Raw genomic sequence first — 13102 nt, 5'->3', positions numbered from 1 at the left:
GTTTGGTTTTTGGAGCATATCACATTGTAGAGCATTTTAGGGGTTGCTGGTGTACTGCATTGTGCACACCAAACTTCCAGCTGTCTACTAATGTCAGTTCTATCATTTGCACAAAGTATGGATGCTTCACAAGGATTTACTCTTCCTCATCATCCTCTTTTGTAATGAGATTGTTTATGGATTTCTAGGTCATATTTGGATTGAGAACCACATTCAATAGTGTTACAATTTTTGCTTATCATCATGTGTAATAATTTGGAGACTTGAAAACTACATAAGATATACATAAGAAATAGCAGTCTTTTGGCAACCAGCATCAAGTATCCTAGTATTTTTATTTGATATCTTTCGTTCTTGTGTGTAGTGAGGCTACCAGCCAATATACAGTTCTACAAAATCATCCCTGTTGGAGGTACCTGGAACAGACATCAGTACTTGAATATCCTTTTGGACATCTCTAGTTTCATGGCATTAACTAAATAATGTTAATGTCATAAGAAAATAAATGAGACAAATATTGGCCATTAGTTTGCTAGGGCTGCTGTAACCCTGTTCCCCAACTAAGGGACACCCTTTGCTTGTCTCTGCAGCCAGAGTTGGAGAAGTTCTAATGGTCCACTAGTGTCCACTTCCAGGCCTCTTGGCATCCTCTGGTGGTTGTGTGGTGTATCCAATACTTTTCTTGTTCGGTTGTAAAATTCCTGACAAAAACACCTTAAGGAAGGAAGGAAGGGTTTATTTAGACTTACTGTTGAAGAGAAATGGCCCACCATGAGCGGGGGGTGGGGTGGGGGAGTGGGGGGGTGGCAGCAAGAGAGGAATGGTGCTGGTCACCTTCACTCTGGTTAGAGAGCAGCAAATCTTTAGTATTTCCATTCAGCCTCCTTCCTCATGTCAGTTGAGGACCGAGCCCATGGACTAGTGTGGCCTACAGTTAGCATGGATCTTCCTACATAAGCCCTCGTAAACCTGCCCAGAGATTTGTTTCAAAGTGATTTTAAGCCCTGCCAAATTGATAATCAAGGTTATCAACTGTCACATGTGACCTGTATCTGCATATCCAGTCTTCACAAGAAGTTCTCTCAGTTTTCCCTTTTCATAAGGAATTGGAGGCCCACCCAGCTCCAAGATAATCTCATCTTAACTAAGTATATCCCTAAGGTGTCTATTCTAAAGGAGGTCATAATCTGAGATGCTAGGACTTGGAATTTCATTCTATGAATTTTTGAAAGACATGTTTCCATCTAGGATATGCCAGTCAATTTAATTCTGTATCTTCAGATACATTCTAACAACAATTATTAAAAATATTAAATTCTAAGAGCAAATATTAAAAAATATTGTAAGAGAGCTTCGTAGGCACTAAGTCACTCTCCTGATGTCAGGTAGACATTCATCTCCATACCTTGGTTGCTGCACACCCTGTCCGTTATTTCCCTGTAACTAGCCACCCCTGTTCTCTGCCCTGTGACTTATTGCTGCTTAAATTCGTGGTACAGTTCTCAAATGGTAAACAGTGGTGTTTCAACCTTTAGTCTTTAAAAGTCTTAAAACCTGTAAATCTTAATAATAAAGAGTTGTCAGAAACAAAAATAAGAGAGACAGCCAAGGTAATGAATGACGTTGTCATAGATTGACTTGCTTCTTGTTTGAAGACGGTTATGATGACATCTCACTTTTTTCCTAAGTATCACCTTACCCCAAGTAACTTTACCTGATTGTATTAAGCATGCTAAATATGAAACTGTCTTGGGGTCTTAGAATTTACAGAAGCTATATTTATGCCTAGGGGAATCATTCACTGCAGTGTACATAGTGAAAACTACTGATATTGTAGTAGTTTTTTTTCTTTCTAAAGATTCAGTGCCCCTTACATGGAAAGTGCAGAGTGGAGCATCAGGTGGAGTTACTAATTTAGGACTGCATAAGCAGAATTCTGTGTTTCTGGTGGTATCATTTCCAGTGTAGGGTAAAACATTACGGCCTTCATGACTACCAAGTTATCTCCTCTGTATATACCATGTACAGTGAAATTTCTAAGACTTCATGAGGTCTTTCTTCTGCTCAGTTTTTACTTTAATCCCTCTTCTGAAGGACAAGACGGAGAAACAATTTCAAGTAAAAGTATTAGTAAAATCTTACACTGATTTGCTGATTCTTTATGCACAATGTGTGGAACTGCCAGCAGATTCTGGCACTGTTCCATTAATATAGACTTAGACTATGCAAAAGATTTTGTCTTAATATGCTGTCTTTATTTATGTAAAGCATAATTCTGAACCCATCTGAGTAATGTACATTTAGCATAAGCAGAGTTGTAAGGTGACATTATTAAAATACATAGACCCGCCATCCTGGGCTTCTGCTGAAATATGCTTTTAATTGAAGCAGAATTATGGCTATATGTTTCCCACATGAGTCTGATTGTAACACAGCACATTGGCTTGTACAGTAGCTCTTTGCTGTATGAGAAGTATATAGTAGCCCATATGTTGTAGCTAGGCACTTAAATATTCTGTGATATATATATATATATATATATATATATATATATATATAAAGAATTGTTTGATATAGTGTTATCTAAGCACATGTTATCTTGTGGAAGATGCATCTTGTAGTAAAGTAGATTTGAAAAGCAACTGTTAGTGAGAATTGTATTTACCGATGATTGAAGGTTATTCATAAAAACATTCATTGTTTAATAAAGCTCTATTTCAGCCTTTGAAATAAAAAATAGCAAGAATAAAGTAAACACTCACTGATAGTACTTTGTGTTTACTTTTATAATTTTATTAAATTATAATTCATATAATTTCCAAATACACCTAGGGGGAAAATAGCTTATAGATCCCACCATTTATCTGTAGATTAAGTCTTAGAGTTCAAAATAAGAACCTAAAAGGATCAACATGAATAAATATACTAGTGAAATCTTAATTTTCTAATTCCAGCCTGCAAAAGGAGGTCTTTGGGGCATAATAATATGATAGCTTATGCATCTGTTGTAACAAGTACTGATCAGATGGGAGCTGGTGCCTGGCACAGCACTGATGAATTTTGAAGTCCTCAGTAATGGTGTTTTGCTACAGCATGTTACGTATAGTGCTGCAGAGAAGACCCAAATTGTGGTGATGGAAACCTTTCTCCTCGTATCAATTTATTCTCCCATTCAGCTAACTCAGGGGCTACCTTTTTATTTATGTATTTTGATTAACAACTACATAAAACATCTACTACACAAGTATATAGTCTTGTGCTGGCCATTTCGGTTTACGCTGCTTTGATGAAGGTAGTCACTACTAAAGTTGTGTGTGTGTGTGTGTGTGTGTGTGTGTGTGTGTGTGTGTGTGTGTGTGTCTGGTGTTTATGGAAATAGAGTCCCTCGCATTCTCCTTCCAGTTTGACACACTCCAAGTGTCAAGAAATTCTTTTATAGTCAGAAAATAGCTGCATTTTCCTTATCATCAGTAGTGTGCTCATTCTTTCTCTCCCCCTCTGCCCCTCTTCCAACTTCATCTGTTTCATAATATTATTTATAGCACTGGTGTTTGCTTAGATTAAGCTCCTTTGTTCTTTAAGGCAAGGATTTCTCTATACAGGTTCAGCCCTACAGGTTGATTACAAACCTGTGACCTGTAATTCAATAGAACACTGCCCTATTTATGAAGTCCAGATTTCCTATGCTGTCAGTTAGGGCAATCTACACAAAGACCAAGAGCTTTAGGAACTAAATAAACAATGAGAAAAACATTGGGTCTGCCAGTAACCCTTCACAGGTAATTTAACAGCCTCTGACTACAAGGCATCACTTGTTGTAGATGTCCGCAGAGTATGAAATCTGACATGCTGTCTTGCCATGTTCTGCCAGTAGCTCTCCACATAGTCTCCCTCCAGAACACATGGAGATCTTCAGAGCTTTGTGCTATCCCATGGAGCCCAGGCAGTTATGTTAGAGCAGACAGCCATACCTACATCTTGCCCTATGCCATGTCATGTCGTGGGTTTCTAATGTGGGACATCAGATGATCTAGAATTGGTAGATTAACTATGTTGAGAATTTCCCCTGGTCTCTTAGGGAATACATCTACTAAAGAGCGAGCCTCTGAGCTCCTCTCCCGCTCCTGCTTGTGTGCTAGCACGTAGACTCTGTGGACGACAGGCAGAAAGTAAAAGGTTGCCTCATATAGTGTGACGTTTAACCACCTTTATCCAAAGCACTGTTTGTGTGTGTTTAATTTGCTTGTGTGCTGATGTATTCGGTGGCTTTGCTGCTGGCCTGTGTAACACTGACAGTAGCTCTTAACATAAGTGCTTATAGGTTTCAAAACAAAAAGTGAAATTTGTAGGAGCCAGTCATCAGCTTAAATGGTCTCAATCAGGTTCAGCCAGCTCCCTCCTCTCACCTCAGCAACCACACAATGGGACAGAGTTTGAAACTAGCTATCCAATGTGAATGGGCCTGGAGATCCCAGCTGCTCCCAGATGGTAGAGAGGGCTGTGCAAGGAAACTGTATGAAAGCAGACTGCAGGTAACCTTCCATAGCTGCTTTCGGGTGTGCTTCAGAAGACCTTCCAGTGAAGTATCTTAAACCGATTTTCTCATCAAGATGGTCATTTGAATTCCCACCTTGAATTTGTGTCTAAAGACACGTAAATAAATTATTAGGGGAAATATTAATCTTACAAGCATATAATTGACTATAGAGCATAAGTTTTGAGTGGAAAGCCACAGGTGTTTGAGACATACGGAGCGTGCTATCTGTTAGCTACCTGAAATGCTGAAGCACTTCAGGGTCCAGTCGTCTTTCATCATCCTAAGGGGTGCAGTTCAAGACCTTCACTATAGTTATGGTACTCGGTGATGCCAAACCCTATAATCTAATGCCTTTTAAGTCTTGACTGTGCCTTTATCACACTTGGTAATTGTTTCTTTTGCAGCTTGAAGTGTGACAGCAAAACTAACACACATTTCTTTTTCCTTCACAATTTCGCAAGTAGAAAATAATTTGCTATAGATACCAGCAATCCCAGGAGATAATTTTCCCCTCTTCTTTATGTAAGAACTTTCACCTTTTTCCTTAAAGAAACCGCTTATGGCTTCTTGATGTATCCCGATTCCTGTGCCTTGTGGCTATTGTAAGCCAAAGGTCACTTGAACAGGAATACTTAGTCCAGTACTGCCACTGACAGTCTGATGACGAGCCAGCTATCAAGTGATGAATGGACAGGTAGTAAACACAGTGTGAATGCACTGCCCCTCCAAAAACAGCCTCGGAAGAAGGGGCAGCATAGAAGGTAGCACAGAAGGGAACATAACTTAAACACCAGGAAAGTTTTCCTGAAATTTCCCATTTAGTATTTCTGAACTTCACTGTTAATTGAAACTCTAAAAAGTAGAGTCACAGATGGGGAGAATGCCATGCTTTTTCTCTAGATCCTCATAGTTGAGACATTAATGATCTTTAGGTTTTTTTTTTTTAGTCTGATGTGGAGCTAGTTGCCATTTTAATTGTTTTTTGTTTGTTTCTTTATTTGTTTTTCCTGAATCTAAATTCTCTGTTTATTGAAATTTTAGATTTCATTTTTCTATTTTTTTTCATGATTCCCCCTTATTCTTTTTGTCATTTTGTTCTCTTAATGTAAATCTGTTTTATGTACTCTAAACATTAGTGTTTCCCTAGTCTTAAGTTCAGAATACATGTTCAAGATTTTATCTATTTCTTGACCGGGCTTATGACTTACTGTCTTTCAATGTATTTTTTGTTCTTATAAAATCATACCTTAAAATGCAGATGGCATGTCAGTAAGTCTTCACGGGCATGATGATACTGAATGGAAAGTGAATGAGTTGGATCAAGAACTTGCTCCTTGAAACATTGTAAGCAGATTGGATACCTACATGGAGACTGCAAGGTCACATAGTGCTGCAGAGCCTAAGTGGGAGCACTGACAGAAGAAAACCTTGATCAGTGTTAAATGACCTCAGCTTTGATGATAGCAGCAAAGTAGGGAGTCATTCCATGTGTGAAGGGGGGGAACTTTATGACTAGATACATGGTAGAAAAGTATCGCTGCTGTAATTACAAAAGACTGAGAAACCACAAAATACAGGCAAGCTTGCTTTAGTTAATAAGTGGTAGGAATCAAACTAATAAGCAGGTCTGTGAACTTTCCTAGAGGCCAGCCATGAGAATAGTATCTTCATCCCGCAGTGGAAGAAAGGGGGACTGAAGATCACATTTATCAAAGACTGGTTGATGGGATAATACAGGGTCTTAGGTTGGAGTGGGATGGATGGGATATCGTTATGGTTGAAAACATTGGGAGTTCTATATACAGGCAAAGTATCAAATTTGAGATACCCACGAGCCAATGCAAGCTAAACATTGAAGGGAGTAATTTACTCTAGGATTGTCTATACAATTCAGAAAGACTACACACCTAAACCATGACATCATGAAAGCACTGAGGGGACTTGACAAACAGCGGGAGCATCAAGAAGGACCCATGAGGTGTACAGGTGGCAGATGAAACCCAGGAGGGCTTCCCTGTAGCCTGGAGAACGAGGTGGAGGAAATGGTGAGAGAAGAAATAATTCTTGGCCAGCTCTGCCTTGTACCTGCTCTCTGGCTCTTCCTGTGACAAGAGATGAGAGAGAATGAAGATGGGGTGAATCACAGACTTGTCACTGAGCTGTGAAAAGGACAGAAGACATTACCCTGTTTTGTACACACCTGAAGAAAGTCATTACTTATTAGGACAGACTTATGACCTAATAAATTATTCTTAGTATAATATAGCATTAACAATATTGTTATCAAAGCTTAAAATTAAACTAAAAACAATATGTAGTTTAGAAAACAGTGTTTATATGACTATGATAGCTTATACCAAATTTTACTTAAAAAAAAATTGGATTTAACTTGTGTGGGAGAATCCTATAAAAGGGACCAGTTTAACTAAGTATTTACCCAGTATTTCTACTGTATTCCTTTCCATCATTGTTCTAATCTAGGTATTAATTTTGGTCATTCTACAATATATAATGTATCACCTATCACTTTGAATCATGTCCGAGTCAGTGTTCTGTTGCTGTGAAGAGATGCCATGACCACAGCAACTATTATAAAGCAGAATATTTAATTGGAGCTTGCTTACAGTTTCAGAGGTTGCTGAAGTTGTAGTCCATTATCATCATGGCAGGGAGCATGGCAGCATGCAAGCAAGACATGGTGCTGGAGAAACGCTGAGAGTTTTACATCCAGATCCACAGGCAACAGGAAGAGAGGAAGAGACCAGGCCTGGCTTGAGCTTTGGAAACCTCAAAGTCCACTCTAGTGACACACTCCCTCCAACAAGGCCACACCTCCTAATCCATCCCAAGGAGTGCCACTCCCTGATGACTAAGCATTCAAATATATGAGCCTTTGGGAGCTACCTTATTTAAACTATCACAAAGAAAAGAAATGTGATTATATTTCATTAAAATGACAGGTTTTAATAAAGGGCTGGATTTTTTTATATATAAAACCTACTGTCACTGTTGAAAAATATCTTTCCCTCTATTTTGAAGGAAAAGAGAGGATTTTAACACCTGAATTCTTCAAAAACTCCAAGTAAATTCTTCATTAATGATTACACAGTAACTAATATTAAAATAGAAGATGAGTTGTTTTTATCAGTGGCATTTTTTTCTTTTTTTTTTTCTCCCCACTTTTGAGAGGCCTTAGACACAATACTTAGGGCTAAATTTCTGACTTTCATTTTTCTCCCTTTTTTTAAAAAAAGATGGTGCTTTCCAATTTAAGAAGATTTATTTGAAACTGTAGATGTATCCAACCTTCTTATTAAATAATAAACACAGAACCAATGCAAAGAAGAAAGCCAAGAGGTCAGAGCTAAGAGCTAAAACCTTACCCTTCCTCCTGCGGTGGTCCTACCTCTCCGAACCAGAGCTACCCCTGTGTTAAAGTCTTTATATAGAGTTCCTGTCCTGCCTTCTCATTGGTTGTAAACCCAACCACATGACCGCCTCCTCACAGCCTGTCTGTATAGGCCTCCAGGTTTTCCATGATTGGTATTAAGATTAAAAGCATGTGTATCCAATAATGGCTGTATCCCTGAACACACAGAGACTTACCCAGCTCTGCCTACCAAGTGCTGGAATTACAAGCGTACGCTACCACTGCCCTGCTTTCCTATGGCTTGCTAATAGCTCTGACCCCCGGGCAACTTTATTTATTAACATACAAATAATATTTTAATACAAATAAAATATCACCATATTTCCCCTTTTCTATTTTAATAAAAAGGAAAAAAAAGAAAAAGCTTATAACTAATATAAGAAAAACTATATACAAAAGTACAATAACTATATACAATATATACAAGTAATAAATACCTAAACAATGTCTAGTCCATTTGTATTTGACAAATTCAGAGAAAATAATTTCATTATCTATCCTATTTTGGTAAGTCCAAAATGTATCCTAATTAATCTTCAACTATAACTAACTAATCTTCAACTCCCTCAGAGACCCAAGAAGGAAATAATATTAGCTAACAAAAATAAAAACAGGAAGTGCACATAAGCAACTTCCAAAAAATTTGTGAGTTGACAGAAACATACAGCTGTCTGGACAGTCACCTGAGGTTTCTCCGAAGTGCTGGGGCATCATCTTCAGCCTATAGGCTTAGCATATCTGACAGACTCATTTGTGAAGTAGGATGTACACAAGGTCAACAGTTCAATCTCACATTGAGTGAGAGTAGTCCATGTACCAGAAAAACCTGAATTCCACTAGTGTCATGTCATGATTCAGGATTTTAAATTCTGGAAATTGTTGATGGTTTTTTAATTCAGCTGTCCATTCTTCTTGGCTGTGTATATATGGCTTCATCTCAGCATCCCATTCTTCTCCATATCCCTCTATCAAATGCCAGTCTACTATTGAGAGGCGTGAGCTTAGTTACTCTTCAAGAATAACTGTTTCAGCTGCTGTTCCATTGCACATCAGAGGCCATCGGCCCACTGCCTGTTCAGCTGCCTTCGAAGAAAAGGGCACTGTACCTTTTTCGAATTGCGAAGGCCACTTCAGGGATGGTGCCATATTGTCCTGGCCTCTGAAGATGCCTTTTGATAAAGCCATAACCACACTTGTTTTGGCAAGAATCAGTAATCCTTTGTTTTATGTCCTGTCTGTCCATTTTGTCCTGTTGATTCGAGGATACTTGGTTGTCCAGTGGTTAACTTTTGCCACAATGAAAGTTAACTCCATATGCAGTTTCTTCAATGCCCATATTTTCTCTGAAGTAGATTGGTACTGCCAGGAGCCAACATGTCTCATAGTCATAACAAAAAAGAAAAATTTTCTAAGTTATTAAAACATTTTAAATGCCATATTCTGTAGATCTCTGAAGGGTTTGAAGATAACCTGTCTATCTAAAATATATCTACTCAATCTTGAAAACATACCTAATATAACTACAAGTTCTATTATAATATCTAACTACTAACTTTCATTTCTTTATATCCTAATAGTTGGTAATATCATTCAAGGATCAGAAAATTGCATTACATTGTTAGATGAACGGTACAATTAGAAAAATATATATAACATTTTCTAACAATATCAATTTCAATATATATAATTTGTATACAATATAAAACAATCCAATCCAATGTAAAGTATTTACATTTTTCTTTTCTTTTCTTTCTTTCTTTCTTTTTTTTTTTTTTATAAGAACCTTAAATCTAATCTCCTTTGCTTAGCCTTTTTTCTAACCCTTGACAACAACTTGTAACCAACCCCCCTAATCAATGAAAATTATCCCAGACCCAAAACCCATTAAAAGGCCAAAAAAACCACCCGACCCACACCACCTCTTTGGGAATGTGGGCGTCGTATTCTTGAAATTGCTTCCTGCTGGGTATGGGCGAAGGTATCTTTATCCTGAAAGAAAAATTTTAGGTTAATTGTCAAATTCTAGGAAAGGTAAATATATCCTTCGTTATCCAGTCTGTGTATAATGCCAAAATTCAGGTTTTATCCAAATCCTTATTCAAGTAGTCTTTGAGACTGGATCATCTCAGCTAGCTCTTCTCAAAATTGCTCTGAGCACTTTGTAGTTCAAAGCTGATCTGTAGATGATGTTTGTCAGCTTAGTGATGTTATTATTGTCCACGTGGAATTGTTGTTGTTGTGGGGCCCCATCTTCTTCCTGGAGACTTCAGTTGATGTTAGGCCTAACCGTGATTTCCTGCAAAAAACTGATAAGAGACTCGAACACAAAGACTATATATGCGACTTTTTAGAATTAGTTAGTACTCTATATGACCATTTATATCTTAACAAAGTTTAAAATGTATATATATCTATATATATTGATCTTGTAAATTTTGATATAAAATTCATACTTTAAGAAAAGTTTAAAGAATCAGAATAGAATCAAAGAGTTGAGATTCGTAATAGAATAGTCCCTTAATTAATTTAGCTTTTCTCCTGTCCCATAGCAGAAGATGGCTCTTTTCCTCTGGCATGATACAGGGAGTTTGCATTTTCCTTTTAACAACATGCTTGAGTTTAAAGAAGGAGAGAGCCATTCTCCAACTCCAAAGTCAGCTTTAAATTTTAATTGAACTCGGACTATTAGAAGTTAAATACTGTTAAATCTTTAAAGAAAAGCAGAAACAAACATTTAGGAAGACATAAAATTTTTTTAGATAACATACCCATAGGCCATTTCACTCTGTTTCTTAGGATAGATGATTTGTTCCTTTTCTTCAGTTGTCTCATTTGTCCAGTGTTCTTCAAATTCCTTAACCTTCATTCTCCTAAAAGACAAAAACAAAAACCTTTCCCCAAGGTTTTTTGGGGATGTTCCTTTTTGACAAGTTATCTGATTAAATGAAAAGGCATGTGTTACTGATGTAAGTTAGTTTAAATTGGATGTTTACGATAGTTGATGAACTATCACCTCCTCTAATTAAGAGGTCTCTCTTGTTCAAATCGAACCTTTATCAATTTTGATGGTACCCACAGCTTATCTTCTCCTGTAGAGATAAAAGCAAAACCTCGTCCCCAACGTAACACATACCCTGGTTTCCATTCTGAGGTCAGCACATCCTTAAAGTATATAGGTTGATTTAATTCTGTAGTTTTTTCTATTATCCAATGTCTCTCTGCAGCTGTTGTTCCTTTCTCATTAGCATTGAGAAAATTCAAAGTTAATAGAGCATTATGTAGTCTATTTCTGGGGGTTTTTGTTACTCCTTTTTGTTTATTTAGCATATCCTTTAGAGTTCTGTTTGATCTTTCTATAACTGCTTGACCTGTAGGATTATGTGGTATACCTGTAACATGGTTTATATTATAATAAGCAAAAAACTGTTTCATTTTAACAGAGACATATGATGGAGCATTATCAGTTTTGATTTGTGCAGGTATACCCATAATGGCCATAACTTCTAGCAAATGAGTGATTACAGAATCAGCTTTTTCAGAACTCAAAGCAGTTGCCCATTGAAATCCTGAATAAGTATCGATAGTGTGGTGTACATATTTCAGTTTTCCAAATTCTGCAAAGTGAAACACGTCCATCTGCCAGATTTCATTCCTCTGAGTACCCTTTGGGTTACATCCTGCTGGTAATGGTGTTTGATTGTAGAAGGAACAAGTAGGACATTTCTTTACTATTTCTTTGGCTTGTTGCCAGGTTATGGAAAAATCCTTTTTTAAACCTTTACTATTTACATGATGTTTTTTATGAAATTCTGAGGCCTCCAGCACATTTCCTATCAATAATTTATCAATCTCATCATTGCCTTGTGCTAGAGGGCCTGGCAGACCAGTATGGGATCGGATGTGAGTTATATATAAAGGATGACTCCGTTTTCTGATTGTATCTTGTAATTGAATAAATAATGAAGTTAATTCTGAAGCATCGTGGATAAATTCTGCAGTCTCAATATGTAATACTACTCTAATATACAAAATATTATTTGTATGTTAATAAATAAAGTTGCCCGGGGGTCAGAGCTATTAGCAAGCCATAGGAAAGCAGGGCAGTGGTAGCGTACGCTTGTAATTCCAGCACTTGGTAGGCAGAGCTGGGTAAGTCTCTGTGTGTTCAGGGATACAGCCATTATTGGATACACATGCTTTTAATCTTAATACCAATCATGGAAAACCTGGAGGCCTATACAGACAGGCTGTGAGGAGGCGGTCATGTGGTTGGGTTTACAACCAATGAGAAGGCAGGACAGGAACTCTATATAAAGACTTTAACACAGGGGTAGCTCTGGTTCGGAGAGGTAGGACCACCGCAGGAGGAAGGGTAAGGTTTTAGCTCTTAGCTCTGACCTCTTGGCTTTCTTCTTTGCATTGGTTCTGTGTTTATTATTTAATAAGAAGGTTGGATACATCTACATTTGGCGCCCAACGTGGGGCTCGAACCCACGACCCTGAGATTAAGAGTCTCATGCTCTACCGACTGAGCTAGCCGGGCAACTTTATTTATTAACATACAAATAATATTTTAATACAAATAAAATATCACCATATGAAACCATTACAGTTATTTTACATGAGAATTTATTGCCCTAAAGGCCAAGCAAGGTGAACACATTTAAGATGCCAATGGGTCTCTGAGTTCAAGGCCAGTCTGTCTAAATAGCAATTTCTAGACTAGGCAGGACTGCATAGTGAGATCTTGTCTTGAAAGAGGAAGAGAAGGAGGAGAAGAATTGCCTAGTATGGGTAAGGCTTTGGTTTGCTCTCCAGAACCACAAAAAATAAATAAATAAGCAAATAAAATTTAAAAGTGTTTTTAAACTATACATTAACTGAAAATACTTTTGAAGAATTTATTTACTAAGATATCCAGTGTGCAGAGAAGCCAGCACTGCTTCTGAGATGGGGAGGAGGCACAGTGGAAGAGAACCCATGGTTTGGAAAGGGTCATGAGGGCAAGAGCCCCAGATGAAAGAGAAACCTCAGTGGAGGAGGCTCCAGGATGCAGCTGGGTAGCCTGGACAGGAGGAGCCAAAATGCTGCAGAATCCAGGGTGGATGTGCTGCGAATCTAACAGAGCCTGGAAT

General features: G+C 37.8%; 1 protein-coding gene and 1 non-coding gene across 4 annotated transcripts in view; one reads left to right on the top strand and one right to left on the bottom strand.

Annotated features, from left to right (window-relative positions):
* Znf407 (zinc finger protein 407) overlaps positions 1–13102 on the top strand; it is a 426208-nt gene that overhangs the window by 329269 nt on the left and 83837 nt on the right. The window lies entirely within an intron of this gene.
* Positions 12438–12510, bottom strand: Trnak-cuu (transfer RNA lysine (anticodon CUU)). Its single transcript has one exon. It is a non-coding gene; the product is annotated as a tRNA-Lys (tRNA).

This window comes from Peromyscus californicus, unplaced genomic scaffold, assembly GCF_007827085.1.
Source record: "Peromyscus californicus insignis strain IS unplaced genomic scaffold, ASM782708v3 Scaffold_17__1_contigs__length_78620276, whole genome shotgun sequence".
Classification (NCBI taxonomy): Eukaryota; Metazoa; Chordata; class Mammalia; order Rodentia; family Cricetidae; genus Peromyscus; species Peromyscus californicus.
This window is presented reverse-complemented; position numbering and strand designations above follow the sequence as displayed.